Raw genomic sequence first — 12,885 nt, 5'->3', positions numbered from 1 at the left:
GCCTCTTTCTCATGCTCCTTTCCTGCTAAATACATTGTCTTAATGGCTCAGAACAATACACTTTATATGTCATGGGCACTCAGTATTACTGATTGGTGTTTTGTCCACCTGTAATTTCTCCATATCCTTTCTAGGCTTTAGTTTCCCACCCATGGAGCCAACAGTGCTTTGAAGGAGTGGGGGGGTGGGGGGAGTAGTCAATTATCTTGCAATATTACTGCCAGGAAGGGGAATAATTATTCTAGGAAAAGTGGAGTTAGATTCTCGTGCTTGGAAGGCTGTGCACAGTGCTGCTACCCATCTGGTACTTGACTGCCCTCTTTGGCAACCCTAATAAGTGATCACACAGCCTGTTCATCAATGCCTCCAGAGGCAGGGGAAGAAAAGCTACTCAGCATTTATTTTTAGTACCAGGTAATGTGTTACCCCTCATAAATAATTCTCCCATTCAGCAGCCTGCCCTATCCTTCTGGACCACTGAGAATCATTCTGCATGGTACAGTGACTGAGTTACCTGACCTTCCTGAGCCTCGGTTTCGTTAAGCACAGAGCTTGGCACAGAATAGGCAGCAGGAAATGTATGTTTTATTAAGGTTAATTCACTAACTATTTCAGGCACATGGCAGGATTGTACTTTGTAGCCCCCTTGTGGTTGGGTGGGGCCAGGTAACTTATTCTGGTCAATGAGTTATGAATGGAGGTGAAACGTGACTTCTGAACTGGAACAGTGAATTGCTGGCAGCAGATCCCTTCACGTTTCTCTTTCCCTGTGAAACAGTGATTAACAACAGCTAAGATGCTGGCTACTTTCTGAGAGACTGCAGTGAGCTGAGCACCCTGCTGCTGATGGACATGTGGTGGAATTAAGCCACCAAAATGTGGGGGTTGTTCATTACCACAACATAACCTAGCCTATTCTAACTGACAGTGTTTATATTAGTAGAGATTCTTGTATCTGCAAGTGTAGAAACCCAACTCAGACTAACTTAAGCAAAGGCTCAAGGACAGAATCAGACCATGTAGACTTTTACGAGCCCTGATAGTCTTTTCTCTCCTATTCTCTGCCTGGCTTCTTGGTGTGTTTGCTTCATTTTTTTCTTGGTTCCATCAGCTTTTTATGTTTCCTAGGCTACATGGTGGAAGACGGCTGCTGCTGAAATCTTGAATGTTGGAGTAGAGACAAAGAATATCCCCAGCAATTGAGCAACTGGCTGGATGTTAGAAATATTGCTGGGATGGAGAACACTGGATGAGGACCAAGTTTGGAGAGGAAGATGAGTTCAATTTCAGATAAGTTTGAGATGCTTGTGGGAGGCACCAGTGGAGGGCTAGTTGGATGGGTGGATCTGGAGCACAGGTGTAATGAGTGATGGATTAGGTCTGGGAGCCCAAGGAGGGAGAAAAGGAGGACAGAGGCCTGAGAACTGTGAGGCACAGGCCAAGGAGGAGCAAGCCAAGGAGACTGAGAAGCAGTAGGCAGAAAAATAATGTGGGGCCTAGAATGAGACATGGCAATCTTGTTCCCTCCTCTGGACGCATGAAAAGATAGGTAGGATTATATTGTAGATGAGAAAACTGAGGCTCAGGGAGGCTAATTGACTTGTATGAGGTCATGTACTTAGAGACAGAGTCAGTCTCTTGACATCCAGTCTGGGTCTTTCCCCTCTTCCACGGCTGCTCTGAAGGGTGAATGGGGCAGGCATCCTGGAAGGGACATGCCTCCAAGAACAGGTGGACCCTGGGTTGGCAGAGCTGGGGAGGATGCAGAGCTGAAGGACAAAGGTTGGCTGACTCTCCTTCCTTCCTGGACAGAGCCCACCTCCGGTTTCCTACTGGGGCCCTTACTCCAGGAAGGAAGTGCAGCATATTTAACACCCTGGCTTTCCCGCCTCCAGAAAGCCCCTTCTTGTTTGTGCAGGCCCCTTTCTCAACAAACAAACAGATGGTCCAGGGTCCGGCAAATGAGTGCTGAGCGTGAGGACGTGACCAAGTGCAATGACTGGCCCTGCACCTCGTTGCCCTGGCGAGGCTAGCAGGAAACCAAACAGAACCGCTCCAGCGGCATGACCCGGTGCGCCTCGCTTCGTGGAAAAAGCCTCTCTCTGAAAACCCTGAGAGGATTAGCTTTTTGCGCTCTAAATCTGATTTTTCTTTTTACCAAATTGTCATTTACCTTACGTGTTATCATACCATTTTATAATGCCTACAAAGTTAAGAAAAATCAGCGCTTGCACGGCCACTTAACAACACATTCCTTTCATATGTGTGTGTCTACTCGTTGACCATGAACGGCCATCTTTTATGTACTTTTAATTATCATGTAGATACAATTTTGCATACTCTTTAAACCAAACATATTACAAGTATTTCCCCACCTTGCTACATAGTCTTTATATTTTTTTAATATCTTCATTTTGTTTTTATTTCTTTTAAACCTTAGATTTGTAAAAAACATATGTAGGTAATGCATGTACATGGAATACAGTTAAGAAGGTACAAAATGGCAGAGTCGAACTATCGAAAGTCTTGCTCCTGCCCCTTCCCCTGTGAACCCCGTTTCCTCTCCTGGAGGCCTAAATGGGGGTGACTGTCTTTTTAATACACCTTAGAGATATTTTATACACCCATGAGCATAGATGATTAGCTATATTCTTTTTATATTAGTAGCATTCTATACATGTAGCACAGCACTTTGGAGGTTGTTCCAGATCAGTACCTATAGAGCGTCCTCATTTTAAAAAATGACTGACGAATTCCATTCAGTGGGATTACCCTGCCTCTTACAGCTAATGCCCCACTGAGGACATTTAGGTTTATTACCAAGTGTTTCCGTTTCAACACAAGGCTGCTGTGAGAATCCATACATAGGGTGTGTGTGTATATATGACATGTGGTGAGTAGAGAGGTTGCATTTCTAGAAGTGATTTTCTGAGTTAAAGGATATGTGTGTTTTTATTTAAATAGATATTGTCTTCCATAAAAGTTATACCAACTTATAGTCTCACCAGCAATCTACAGGGAAGGTGCCTAAATTTTAATATCCTAGCATCTTGGATTTTTTTTTATTTTTAAAGTTTTTATTATAAAATCTTTTAAAAATATGTTATTAATTTATTTTTAGACAGAGAAAAAAAGAAGGGAAAGAGAGGGAAACATCAATGTGTGGTTGCTTCTTATGAGTTCCCAACTGGGGACCTGGCCCACAGCACAGGCACGTGCCCTGACTGGGAATTGAACCAGTGACCCTTTCACCCACAGGCCAGCACTCAGTTCACCAAGCCATACCAGCCTGGGCTTATTATAAAATCTTTTAAGCATACAACATTGAACCCATATGTACCCATCATGCACCTAAAACAGTCATCAACTCATGACCAATTTCACTTTATCTAAACTGGTACTCATTTCCTGCCTCCTCTCTGGATTGTTGTGAAACAAATCACAGGCACCGTGTTATTTCATTCATAAAGAGCTCAGTGTGTAATCCCAAAAGATAAGGACTGTTTTAAAAACCATAACCACAATATTATTACCACACAGAAAAAAACAGTAATTCAATATCAACAAATATCAGTTAATATTCATATTCCTCCAATTGTTCTTTTTTCCCCTCTTTTTTTACAGTTGGGTTGTTTAAATCAGGATCCAAACAAGGTCTGCACACTGCATGGGGTGCGTATGTCTCATAAATGTCTCTTAGTCTCTTTTCACCTACAGCTTCCCTCTCCAGCTTTTAAAAAATCTTTTCCTCCTATATTTCCTGTGGATGGAAAGGTGCGTTCCAATGCTTGGTCTGAAACAGGTACAATTTATTTTTTGCAAGTCCACTGTGTGGGTGGTGGTGTGTTCTTACCTCAGGAGACATGTAGTATCTATTTCATCTCTCTTTTTCTGTGTGTGATGACCATGCCCTTGATCCATTGTTTTCTTAGGGTTGACAAACTGTGATACTCTGGTTCTATCATTTCTTTTTCACTGAACTAGTTAGAATACTTCTATAGATCTGGCAGGCTGAGTGCAAAAAGACCCCAATATGACCTGCAACATTAGTCTTGCTATTAGCATTTTATTAGGCTTTTTTTGCTTTTGCTCATATTCAGTACAAGTTTGTACTAGTTAAAAATTGTCTGTATAAAAGATTTGCTTTTACAGTTGCACCTTTTACACTGAGTTTAAATTTGAACATATTTAGATCGTCAGCACCGAGCACCTCCATAGTTTCCTTCCTTTAAAATGGGTCCGGGTGGCTCAGTGGGTTGGAGCACCATCCCATACACCAAAAGGTTTCAGGTTCAATCCCTGGTCAGGGCGCACACCTACCTGGGTTGAGGGTTTCATCCCCAGTTGGAGTATGTATGGGAGGAACTGATAGATGTTTCTCTCTCACATTGATGTTCTTTTTCCTCTCTCTCTCATTCTCTCTCTCCCTTTCTCTCTCAAATCAATAAACATATCCTCAGGCGAGGATTAAAAAATAAAAATAAAAGGGGTCCATAGTGTTACATTGTCTTAATTTACCTGTGACTTTTTCTAAGCCAGAGACTATTTTGTTTTGTCTTTGTGTCCCAGGACCTAGCACGTGAAAGGAAGCACATGGAACTGGGGGCTTTAATGACTGTGCCATTATGAAGAATTCCCTGCAGCCTGCACATTGGCCCTTCTGTCCGCAGACATCAATATCCAGTCTGCAAGGGGCCATCCCAGCCCTGCTCACACAGCTCCGGATGTGGAGCAGGTAGCCCTCTGTTCTTGCACAATTCTGACTGTTAGAAAGTTATTCCTCACCCTAAATTAAAACCCATCCTCAACGTTGCCATACGTCTGCCTTCCTGCAAGGCCTCCTCTGAGAGGTCTTCCCTGGCCCTCCCCCACCCCTACATCCCCCCCTCCCCCGGCCGGGCGGCACTGCCCCCAGTGTATTGTACTTACTTGTTTCCATGTCTGACCCAGTCCAGACTGGGAGCTCTCCAGGCAGGAGGATGTAGCTACATCATCTGTGGCCTCCTCAGCACCAGACTAGGGCCTGGCACAGCAGAGGTGCCCAGAAATAGTCTGTGCCAGTGAATCATTGCTGAACCAGGAGTGGTCTCTCTTTCAAGTTAAACTTTCCTGATTCCTCTTCTGTTCATCACAGAACATGACCTCCAGTCTCCAAAACACTGCCTTCATCTCAACAGGCTCCAAGTGGCTAGTGTGCCCTCAATCTCTCTTTCTGGGAATTGTAGACAACAACATGCCTAGTACGGTCTAGCCAGTGAGGTGTGCCAGCCTTGGGAACACAGAGATGGGTCAGACTTGATCCCTCCCTCCAAAGAGCTCACAGCTTTGTGGAGGAGACACATCTGTAAACAATATCTGCAAACACTGTTACAAGTGCAATGAGAGAAGTTAGCACAGGGTACAACAGGAGCATGAAAGAAGTAACAAGTCTTAAAAGGGAGGAGAGGCAGAAAAGGCTCAAGGTGACATGGAATTAGAATCCTAGGTTGTAAGAGAAAACCCAACTCAAACTACCTCATATGAAAAGAGTATATTTTAGCTCCTATAACTAAAAAGTCTGGGGATAGACTTCGGGCACAGATTGACCCAGGACTCCACACAAAGGCATCAAGACTTGATTTTTCTTTCTCCATCCTTCTGCTCTGCTTACCTTGGAATTTGTTTCACCCTCTCCTGTATGGTACCAGAGATGGCTGTTGATAATACATGCTTAGCTTCTATGGCTTTAGGCCTCCCTACTTCCATACACATTCAGCCTCAGGCCCAGGAAGGACTCTGAACCAATCAGGAGCCCTCCTGGAACCAGCAGACAGGGCTCAGCTGTCCCTACACTAAATGGGCTGACAGCAGTGGAGGGAGAGCTGGTTCCCCCAAAGGAAAAACGAGGTTCTCTTCCCAAAGGAAGGGATTCTGGGACATCGGAATGCCAAGGCATCAGATGCTACAGGATCAAATGATAAGTAAGGAATTCCGGGGGTAGACAGACATATTCCGGGAAGAGGGAGAAGTTTGCTAGTCACCAAAGTGAGAAGCTGTTCGGCAAACTCAAGTGCCTGCCTTGCCCCAGACTACAGCGGGGGCTTTAGGTCTCCCCCAGATATTTCCCTGGTCTTTGTATTTCCAATATGTATATTTTTTTCTATGCTACAAGCAATTCTCCAGTTCTCTGAGGACAATAATGGGTATCCTACAATTTAACTCAATCTGACAGTCTCCCTGGAAGTAGCATCAGATCCCCAGGCAAAGGGCTCAGTCCTACAAGACTGCCCGTTAGGTCGGAGTCGCTCAAGAAACTGGAAGGAAGCAGCGAGCAAAGGAGAGCAGGGATTATTAGCGGGGAATAAGAGAAAGTGGAGCCAACCGAGGGATTGGGACTCGCTCGGCTGTTCTCAGATCAGGGTTTTTAAACACAAAAGCCGGCGGTTAGGATATTAGTGTCTGATTGGCTAGAGCTGGTTGCTGGGCGAAAGCTGCATCCTGTTATGCCGGGTAAGCGGACTCCGGACCCTAACCTTCCTGGGTAGGGTCTGCAGCAGCTTCCCCTGGTGCCCGTTTTCTCACCTGGTGATTTTCACTCCTCCTAGGCCTGCCCAGATCTAACAGCCCCCACGTCAGATGCCTATCACAAGTCCAGCCTGTCGCTTGTGCTTCTGACTAATCAGCTATAAATCAGAGGTCCTCGTGATCCTCTATTCGGGTTCAATTAATTTGCTAGAATGGCTCAGAGAACTCAGAAAAACGGCTTACTTACTAGATTACCAGTTATTATAAACGGATGTAACTCAGGACCAGCCGGATGGAAGAGATGCGTGGGGCACGGTCGGTGGGAAGGGGCGCCGAGCTCCGCTGCCCTCTGTGAGCGCACCGCCCTTCACTGGTCTCTCCGTGACCGCCGGCCCAGAAGCTCTCCGAACCCCGTCCTTTGGGGTTTGTAAGGAGGTTTCATTAAACAGGCACATGTGACTAAGTCATTTGTCCATGGCGATTGAGTCAACCTCCAACTCCGCTACATTTTCTGGAGGCAGAGGGTGGGGGTGGAGAGGGGCGGAGGACTGAAAGTTCCAACCCTCGAACCACAGAGCTTTGCTCCCCTGGTGACCCAACCCCAAGGGCTTTCCAAAAGCCGCCTCTTCAAGATAATAAAAGACACCTTTGTCCCTTAGGGCATTTCAAAGTTTTTAGGAACTCTGTGCCAGGCACAGGACAAGAACAAATATATATTTCTTATTATAAATCACAACATCGCATCATTTCAGTGCTATAAACCCACTTCCAACTGGCAGCGTCTGCTCTTTTGTCTGAGGACTTCATGTCAAGGTAAACAGTGGGAGTTTACCTGACACCCATTTGTCAGGCTGGTTGTGCTGGGGAATTAATGTCCCCTGGGAGCAGCCTTGCCCGGTGATATCTGGCCCTACTAATGTCCTTGCCCCTCTGGGGTTCAGTATGATGCCTTCCTCCCATTGCCCACTCAGCCTGGCAGTAGTTCCCTTCCCCACCAATGCTAACCAGAAGTCCCTGCAGTGTTCCTGGTTGGCTTCCTAAAGCCTTTTCACACTTTTTTCAAATTACCCAGTTTCAAGGTGCCATCTGCTTCCGGTCAGAACCCTGACTGACAGACCCGAGGCCCTCATCTGCAGTCAGAGGCTGGTCCGGGCTGTGCCGTTCCCTGGGACATGCTCAGTGCTTGCTGGGGGGGGCTGTTATCCAGCTCAACTCAACTCCACCACACTCAGCCCTTTCCAGCCCAGGGCTGTTTTAAGCACTTCCCACATATAATTTAATCTTCACAGCAAATAACAAACCCACAAGGCTGAATTACTAACTATATTTTCAGAAGAAGGAAATCAGCTCAGGTGATGATTTGCCCAAGTTCCTGCCGTTAGAGGCAGGTCCATGGTTCTGAATTCAAATCTGACTCTAAAAGCTTGTGCATTAACCAGCACCCCACAAAGTCTGTGCACTAAAGGGACTCCCACTCTGCTTTCCTCGCAGGTCAAGTGAAAGGCTCAAATGAGACGGCAGGTGTGAAGGTGCTTTTGAGACTGAAAAGCCAACACAGCTGGTTGGCCTGAGAACTTTGTTGCATCCTCTGTCTCCCCAGGAGCTTTGACAGAGCTGGCAGGGCCCCCAGATATCAGACATGCTTACTCCCTCCTATGCTGAGGGGGAAATAGCCCCAGAGAAGTAAGTGGGTCCCACATTTGCTATGGGAGCCAGAACTAGGATCCAGAATGTCTCAGACACCCACAAACACATCAGTGAGAAGGATGCAGCATATACCTTAGAGAGGAGATCAGAAGAGAGAGAAGGGGTGGGGATCAGGATGGGTGGGGGACAAAAGCTGATTTCCTGCCTACCGAATTTCAGATTTGGGAAATGCAAGGGATCTCAGAGCCCATCTAGAAGGCTTCTCTGATTGTCACTCTGACAAAGAAGCCTGCTTCTGCCAGAGGCAACCTATTCCCTGCTCCCAGTGAGCAGAGATCTGGTCCTGTGACTTCCCCATCTCAGCACCCCACCACCACGGGGGCCAAGTCTTCTCTCTAGGATTCCACAGAATGAGCCAGCTGCCTCTACCTCAAAGGCATGAGCGGTGCTCACCACCGCACTTTTATTCCCCTCGTCTCACTTTTGCTGGGCAGTGAACCTCTGGTGCGTCATCATCTCTCCTCTCTGCCCAAGTCATGTGTTTTCCAAGGCCCACGGCTGCAGAGGATACTTTTTCAGCCTGTGCAGCTGTTCACCCTATTTCTGATAATAGCATCCAAATTTTTTTTAAGGAAACTTTTCAAGTTTGTATGTTTTTTTAACTGAGGTATAACTGATGTATAACATTATATTACATTCAGGTGTACAATGTAATGATTTGATATTTGTATATATGGCAAAGTGATCACCACAATAAGTCTAATTAATATTGGTTGCCATACACAGTTACAATTTTTTCCTTGTGATGAGAACTTTTAAGATCTCTCTTAACAACTTCAAATATATTGTATAATACGGTATTATTAATTATAGTCATCTAGTCACCATGTTGTACACTATATCCCCCATGACTTATTTTTAACTGGAAGTTCATACTGTTTGACCTTCTTGACCCATTTCTCTGACCCAAGTTTATATGGGTTGCATAGAGATGTTGCCTCTGCCACGCTTTCCCCCTGACTTCTGTGATTGGTGCAAGGACAGGCACCAATTTCAGGCCTGTTTCACAACTGAAAAGCACCTGACTGGGACTTCTGCTGGCAGGGCTGTGGGAGAAAGAAGTTCTCTCTACTGGTTTTACTGCCAGAATAGAGGGTATACATAGAACTCAGCCATCCTGTTACCACAAAGCTCAACCCTGCCTGAGAATGGAGCAATAGTCTGAAGAGCGAAGCCCAAAGATGCAAAGAAACAGCCTCCTGAGGACATTGTCTGAGCTCCTGGGTCCAGCCATGCCTGAAGCAGTCCCTCTGGAGTTTGTAATTACATGAGCCAGTAAATTCTTTTTTCTACTTAAGTCAGTTTGAGTTGGGTTTTCTCTCTGTTGCAACTATGATTCCTGACTGATAACATCCACCTCCCCTGCAAACCCTAGTTCTCACTGACCCCACTTTCTTCTCCATTCCCATAGCCCTTATTGTTCAAACCATAAGATTCAAAGTCTGTTTTTACACAACCATGAACACGTACATGCCCTCGTCAATAGTTATGGAGCACTAGTCATGTGCCAGTTACCAGATGAAGCACCGTACATACAATATCCTACTGTAATCTGCACAACCATAAAATGTACCATAGGTGTTTTTATCCTCATTGTCCGGATGAAGAAACGAAGACTCAGAGAGGCTAAGCTCTCACAGCCAGTGAGTGGCAGGACTAGGATTCAAATACAGGTCTGTGGGCCCCCAGAGGCCGTGTTCTGGACCACTGTGCCACCTTGCTTCCCCGGACACAGCCTGTGTGAGGGCGAGGTGGGCAGAAGAGGTCACCAACATCCTGTCTCCTGCCACCACTCCATCTGGCCCTTGCTCCACCTCATCCAGTGTTCTCTTCACTGTTCTGTGCTGCCTGCAGAGGCAGGAGGAGGGAGAAGCACAGAATAACACAAAGTGTCCTGAGGGTCACAGCTGACAGGCCAAGAGGAGATGAGATCACAGAAGCACAGACTTGGGCTCCTGAAGGTAATGGAGTAAAATAACTTGATGTGACCATTAGATGTGCTCTGTGATTCGCCCTGCATTTTCCCTGGGGACCCAAGCATCTGAGACTGTTGACAGACACCACCCACGCTCACCCTACCTCCTGACCCTTCTCCCTACCAACTAGATAGAAATGGGCTACATCCTGGATATTCTATGGGGAAAAGACACACCTGGTTTGTGTTCTCTTCATGCTTACAGTCTCACGGGAAAGGCAGACCCCAAAGCAGTAGATGACTGGGTGGAGTTCTATAAAGAAAACAGAGAAGTGGCTGGATGATGGTTCCATTTACTGAGGGAAGAATGAGGGAAGCCAGAGAAGGAAGTCAAGAGTTTCAGCCCCAACGTGAGATGCCACGTAGGTAGTTGGATACAGGAGTCTAGTGTTCAGAGGCGAGGTCTGGACTAGAGGCTAAAAAAGCAACCTATCATCCTGTCAGGCTTTCTCAGGTCTACCTCTTCTTGGAAGCTTCCCCTGATAATGTAATTCCTCGTGGTCTTTCCTTTCACGACATTCATTCATTCACTCAATAAAGTCTCAGAAAAGTCAACACTGTGTTGGCTTAGTGTTTGTTGGTTCTCAAGGAGCTTATGTTGTAGGTGTGGCATCAACAAATAGAGTAGAAAATTATAACACAGAACAGCAAGTGTCGTGGTCAAGTAAAAAGCAAGGGGCTAGAGGAGAAGGGGCCTCCGTATCACCTGGGTCAAGCAGGAAGCAGATGGTCACCTCATGTCAGTAATTTGACGAGGCCCTCTTTAAAGGGGGTGGGCAGGAGGTAGGACAACCAGAAGGAGTGGTGAAGTACCCTGGGGTTTGAAGCATTTGGGCATTATTGCCTCCCCAGGCCTCAAAGGGAGAGAAAAGGGGGTGACTGCAGGAACCCAGAGCTGGTGAGAGCAGAGCACTGAGGTTGGACCAATAGGAGCTCTGGGCTTCAGGTGAGGGATGAAGCAAGAGCAGCAACAGCAAAAGATCTTTTAAGAATAAGTCACATATATAAAATGATGTTAGGTATTGTTGAATAACGAGGCAGGGAAGGAGGTCAGGGAGGACAGAAAAAGGGGGGATGAGAGTTTGTAAACAGGATGCTCAGGGAAGGCCACACCAAGAGGGTGTTGCCACAGTGAAGACTTGAAGAAGAAGCTGTATCTCCATGTGAATCTTTCCCGTTAGCCCACCACTCTTCCCTACCCTTCGAGTCCTAGGAGCAGGCCCCTGTCCTGAACTTAGAGTTCCAAGGGTCTTCTCAGACGAGGGTCCCCAGGAAAGTATTGGTTTCATCCTTCTCTTTCTCATCGAATAACAGCAGAAGCTGCTGCTTTCCAATGGCCCCTTGGCCAGCCGCCTTCCCTAACAGGATGTCTGCCCCATCCTCACTGCAGAGAAGGAGAAGTGGAGGAAAACTTAAGTTTCCGAAGAACTAAAAAAGAGAACCAGGATTAAGCATATATTTTATGTCTCCAGTAGACAGAAGAGCCAAAGGTGGAAGTCAACAAGAAGCAGTTTTTGTCAAAATGTGAGACCATCCTAACGATCAGAGTCTGGGCTGCCTCGGGGGCACTGAGTTCTTGTCACTACAGGTGTGGGAAAGACACTGCACAATTTCATGTCGAAATGAAATATAGAAGATTCTTAAGGAAAGGATTTAACTGGTTAACTCTAAGAGTCCTTCCAACTTAGGTTCTACCACTAAGTAATTCTAGAAGACTATGACTCTAAAATTTTATTAGAACAAGAGATAGTCCTTATCTTTGAAGAAATCCCAACCCAATTGATGAAGTGGGCAAATAGTTACTTTTCTTTAATTTTTTTAATCCTCACATGAGGACAGTTTTTCACTGCTTTAGAGAGAGAGAAAGGAAGAGAGAGAAAAACATCAACGTGAGAGAGAAACGTTGATCGGCCACCATCTCTTACACTCCCCAACCAGTGAACGAGCCAGCAACCTGGCTATGTGCCCTGACTGGGAATCGAACCAGTGACTTTTGGTATATGAGAGAATGCTCCAACTGAGCCACACTGGCCAGGGCAATAGTTACTTTTGATAACTGTAATAAGTAGTCCTATCCAAGGCCCTGAGCAGACTGTGAGAAGGAACCCAAACTGAGCGAGGGTTATTTTCTCAAGGCTGTCAAGAACCACCTGCATTCAAGTAATTTGGGAATCTTTTTCTTTTTTAGTGCTAATTTCTGAGCTACCCTTCCAAATCTCCTGAACCTCTAGAGTGCAACCCAAAGGGCTACTTTACTAAAGTGAGCTCCAAGGTGAGTTTTAGCCAGAATGAAATCTGAGACCATGTGGAGGCTCAGGATGACTTCCCTTGAGGTGATTTCCAGGCTGAGGAAAAGGAGTAGCTGGGTCAAAATATGCACCCACAGCAATAACAGGCTTTTGATCAAGATTAACAATTTTGTATAACATTCTGTCCAGGTGGTAGGTCTTTTCAAGATGATAGCCCCAAGGGAAGCCCAGATGTAATCTGAGATTCTGTGATCCTGGGCATGTACCTCAGATGTCCTGGAACAGATCTTTGTCTGCCAGGGAGCAAGAGCTGGCCTGTTTGTTCTTAGTCCTCCCAAGGCCACAGGCTGGTAAAGAGGGATCTGAGAGGGACTCCCCACAGAGTCCCCGAGAGGCTGTTCCCAGCCTCTGTCCACTCCCCTGCGCTTAGCCTCCTGGCCATTTCCCAGC

Source organism: Artibeus jamaicensis, unplaced genomic scaffold (assembly GCF_021234435.1).
Source record: "Artibeus jamaicensis isolate MK-2021 breed Jamaican fruit bat unplaced genomic scaffold, CSHL_Jam_final contig_64, whole genome shotgun sequence".
NCBI lineage: Eukaryota > Metazoa > Chordata > Mammalia > Chiroptera > Phyllostomidae > Artibeus > Artibeus jamaicensis.
Note: the sequence above shows the minus strand (reverse complement) of the source record.